At 37.2% G+C, this 4,943-nt stretch overlaps 1 long non-coding RNA gene across 1 annotated transcript; it reads right to left on the reverse strand.

Annotated features, from left to right (window-relative positions):
- Nucleotides 1–333: 333 nt before the first annotated feature.
- Nucleotides 334–4,064, reverse strand: LOC115830619. The gene is made up of 3 exons (XR_004026144.1): nucleotides 2,412–4,064; nucleotides 2,001–2,077; nucleotides 334–1,248 (listed from the first exon to the last, which is right to left on the reverse strand). It is a non-coding gene; the product is annotated as an uncharacterized LOC115830619 (long non-coding RNA).
- Nucleotides 4,065–4,943: the final 879 nt, after the last annotated feature.

Genomic DNA, 4,943 nt, shown 5'->3' on the forward strand with positions numbered 1-4,943 from the left:
TTGGACTCTATAACCTGCTGGATCCTTTGGGGGACTATACATTGGCGGTTCTTATATTTTCCAGTTTTGCTGAAGTTTTATTGTTTACTTTGTCAACTGAAGAAAAGCTAGTGTGAATCTCAGCAGCTATCGAAATTGAAATAAGCTACTATTTCAGAATTTTACCCAGGCATTTAAAAAAACCTCACAATTTATTTTTTGGATATTAAGTAAAAGATGAACCAGAAATCCAAAGATATTAGTAATTTAATTTTAAGAGTTATTACAGATGGGAAGTACTGTCCCAGCAAACCATCAGCAACTATTTGAAGAAGAATTTACCATATTCAGTATAGGTCCAATTAGTATGGTTTGGAACTTTCCCTTTCCAATATTGGTTGAAAAACAGTGTATACTTAAAAGTATGTTCCCAGGGCATTAAAATTACTGATCATGGTGCTCTCTTGATGTCAAGGTAGGTATTACCTGGTTATTTAAAAAGAAAATTCTATGGAATATTATTTCGAAACTATCTTTGGAAGAATAAATTGCTACTTTTAATAGGAAGACTAGCAATCCGGCTAAGCCATTGACAGAAAACAAAAGTGTTAGAGAGGAAAACTTTTCCTCTACCCTCTCAAATTCAGGATCTGGGTGGAGGATATGCTGTGAAAATACACACTAACAAGAGAAAAAAAAAACAGTTTATTTGCATACAAGAGCTTACAAGAGAAGTAGTTTCCTAAAAGGTTAAATTAGAAGTTTATATATCTAACTTAGTAGGAGAAGTAAGTCAGGAGAAAAGACTTCTATAAGGAAAACAAATGGATTTCTTTAGGAAAGACAAATAGGTTTTTGGGAGAACAAACAAGAGATAAGAAAGTTTGTGATAACGTTTGTTTATGCAGGTGTGAGCACCCTTTTCATCTTCTTTATGGCCATCAAACTCCCCTGGAGAGGGGATTTATGGTAGATTTACCCTTGGTCTTGTTTCTGGGAGTAAAGCCACTCTCAAGAGAGGATTTATGCCAGCCTTATTTCCCAGAAGTGGCTGCTTTTAATCAGAAGAAGGAAGCTCTGAGAAGGTTCTTTTCTGCATCTGTGGAATCTCAAATGTCTTCAGCTAAAAATAACCATACCAGCTCGAGGATTCTTTGTGGGTTTCGGCATTTCTTCCATTTTGAAACATCTTGAGAAGTTTTACAAACGAGAAGCTGTGTTGGTTGCTGTAGAAATAAGATTTGGGTTAGAAGCTGTGAGGTAAGAGATCTGCAAAGGGAGAGAAGAACATAGATTAGAACAAGGATGAATAAGCAGAAAATAACAAATCTAAGCACATTGCCCCATACCCCACTGAACCTGTCTCCTCATCTTGGGAATAGGTCAGCCTAGTTAAAGACTACGCCTCGTTTATTTGATGAAGAATATTAACCTTTTTTTTTTTCCAAAGGTGTGAATTTGACACAATTTTTCCTGTGTGATTTACATAAAAGCAGCATTGTTTTCCCATAATTGCTCAAGTTCGACCTTTTGTTGTGCTCCAAAATTGTCCCATTCCAAATACTTCAGTGTATCCAGAATGGGACAATTTTGGAGCACATCAGAAGCTAAACTTTAACTCCCAATTGGAGTGCTCCCAGAGACTTTACGTGTTATTGCATATTGGTTGTATTACTTTGGAAATATCTACCATCATTCTTTCTAAATCATATGTTTCAAAACTTGGAAAAAAGGTCTTCATCACTAAATAGAGGTTGGAGCTGTAAGACACAAGTGGGTTTTCTATGATGTCTCATTGATTACATCCATGTGGTGTTATCTTATGAACATAGGAGCTCAGATTTGCAATTTGGCTTGCATTTAACATAGAATTCCCCATGAAGGAGGGTGCCAGGTGTACAAATTCACATTGCCCTCAGCATTTAACTAGAAACACTTTATTAATATATACTTTTTGGCCCCTGGAAATGCAGAAATTAGTATTGTTCATGAACAAGGTCAGAGGGGAAACTGTGAATCACCAAGTTGGGATCTGATGTCTTTCACAACCTCTGTCATCAGTTAAGTTGGATCTGTGCTTCTCTATTTACATGTTTCTCTATCAGGATGTAAAAGCAAAAGAAGTTGTGAAATATTTGCTAGAGAAGACCTACAGCCTGATCTTGGCAGTTATGACAATCACTTTTACCACCTAACCAAGTTAATAAAAAATTTTGGTTTACCCACATACAATTTTTTAGAATAAGCAGCCTGATCAGAGAAACAGCTAAGCTATTCCAGATCCTGCTAGCATGGCCCATAAACCAAGAGTGACACCCAGTGACCAGACAAATGCTTGTATCTTAAAAGTTAGTAATAGAACCATCTATGACATTTGTGCAGGGTTTGAAATTACCCCGTGGTTTGATTTCAGTGTTGTCATGGTATCTTACCTAGAAAGGGTCCAGTACCATTTCTGTTTCCAATGAAAAGGGAAATTTGTCCATTCAATAATGTCACCTGAACAAAGAATAGAACTTGAGCTTCCATGGAATTTTCCAAGTGCCAAATCAGTTTACCAGAAAGAGAGGTGGCATGTTTTTTGTCTTCCTGTTTGTAGATACCATACCCTTTTGTACATTCATAGTCCAGCCTGTGTCCACCAGGTGCCTGCATTGGCAGAGACAAAAACTAGTTAGCTTCTGTATACCTATATGTTGACATAACCAAAATTCAGATTGATTGAAGTTGCCAGTGTTTAGAAGACTGGCACAAGTAGGTGCTGGATTTATGCTAGGATTCTCAAAAAAGCCATAAGGGTAATTTGAAGCAAGACACAGTTTGGAAAACATCTCATTGTGAAGAAACAGAAGAAGAAAAGAGTAGAAATCTCCAGACAGTCCATCAATAAATAAAGGGGAAGGTTTCTGTTTAAAGCTCAAAGAGGTTTCTGAGGTTTTTATTTACCTTTTTTTCCTTTGGTCAGAGAAGAGAAAGATATCAAGGGAAAATAGGTGGAAAGGTAGTTCTTGATCCAAGATATTGGAAAAAATTGTCCACTTTGTGTTGTCATCTGCTTTGGGACCCTGTGAATTGGCCCTGAAAATCCTTGGTTTGAAGTCAGCTGTAAGAATAGCTTTTCAGTTTTTCTGGAAATGATGATCTGGGTCTAACTTGGCATGACTTGCATGAATCCAGGAAAGATTTCTTTTTGATGGCCATGTAGGTGTTCAGCAGTGCTTCATAAGGTACTTCCCAGAAAGATGACAGTGTATGCTTTCTTGTCAAAATTTTGATGTATGCTTGATAGCTTGGTCAAAAGGGATAGAAAGCTCATTGGTAGACAATGGCCATGACTTTTTTGCCTGTTAATGGTAAGCTCCAAGTACAAGAGAGATAGTTCTTTTAGATATCTAGCCATAATAATGAACCTTTCACTCAGGTCCCCATAATGCTCACTCACTTCAGGAACAAAATGTTTGGAGATGGTAATAGGCATAAAGCTATCAAAAACTATTCAAAAAGCAGTTAATCCACCTCTCTTGTTTGGGGTTTTCCAGATTTTATCGGGGTCAGGGGTGATGCTTCTGGCCACTTAGGTCTATTGTACTGACATATTTTATAGTTCTTTTACTGTCTAAATTATCATGTTCCACCTCTCTGAGGACTGAGGATGGTAAAGAGTATAGAATTTTAATGACTATCCTAGAGTTTTTGTGAGCATGTGATTTACTTCTGTTGTTAAGTGAGTTCCTTGGTCTGATTTAATACATTAAGTAATGCCAAAATGAAGAATAATCTCAGTTTTTTTTCCTTACTACTATTGTGGCATCAGCATGTCTAGTTGGATAGTACTCAGTCCATCTACTAACTATGCAGGTAATCACCAATTATGAGTTGAGTATTCCTCATCTGAAATACTTGGGTGGGACCAGAAGTGCTTCAGATTTGGGGTCGTTTTGGACACTGGAATAGCTGCATCATATTTACTGGATGAGCATCCTTAATCCAAAGACCTTAAATAAAAAATGCTTTCATGAGCATTTCCATTGAGCATTATGCCAACACTCAAAACGTTTTGGATTTGTATCATTTCAGATTTTGGATTTTCAGATTAGGTATAGTCAACCTATAGTTAGAATAACCTGAAACCTGAGGGAAATCTGTAAAGTCCACCAGGAGTGTTGCAAAGGGAATGTGGGTCTCAGAGGATTTCGTGGGGTATGCTACTTATACCCAGAAATATCTTAAGATTTACAAGTAATACATTGGTAAATAATTTGATCAGAAATTTTGTGGATTCCAGAGCAAAACCGCTGTCACTTACCTCTTTGATTTGCCCTTGTTTACACATATGTTCCATTTGATGGGCAATAAATAGAAGCACAGAACATTAAAAGATAAAGGACTATAGGAAGTCCATTTGGTCCAACGTATAATCCTTCTAACAATTGTCTGGTATCTTCTTGCAGCCTTTTTTTTTTATCATTGTAGGGTATCTGCCAAATATTATTGACATCAGTAAGTGTTAAAGGCAGGGTTGTAAGATGGGTTAAAAAATGGGTTATTTCCAGAGTTGGGGGTCCATATGTGGCAGCTTTGTCAGACGTATTGTCTGCCAGAGATACAGTGTCAGTCTCCTTGGCATGTGCCAACAATAAACAAAAGCAACCTCAGTTAGAAGATGAATAGGCCATAATAGGCTAACAATTATATGGCCATTGGCAATAGGGGTACCAGCAGAGGTCAGAAATGGAACTTTTCAATAGAGCCAACAGTATGGCAGAGTCCAAAGCACATCTCAAGTGTAACTAGTGTCAGTTTTCTCTTTGCCAAGGCTTGTGTAAGATATAGACTCAGTGGTACAGGCTGATTATATAGAAGGCAGAATTTGTCTTAAGTGTTTCATGTAAAGAAACTATGGCACAGCCAGTTATTATGTATCATTGAGAATTCTGCTTATGATAGTCATGACAAAACAGAAG

The sequence above is a fragment of the Nomascus leucogenys genome, chromosome 16 (assembly GCF_006542625.1).
Source record: "Nomascus leucogenys isolate Asia chromosome 16, Asia_NLE_v1, whole genome shotgun sequence".
NCBI classification, from domain to species: domain Eukaryota; kingdom Metazoa; phylum Chordata; class Mammalia; order Primates; family Hylobatidae; genus Nomascus; species Nomascus leucogenys.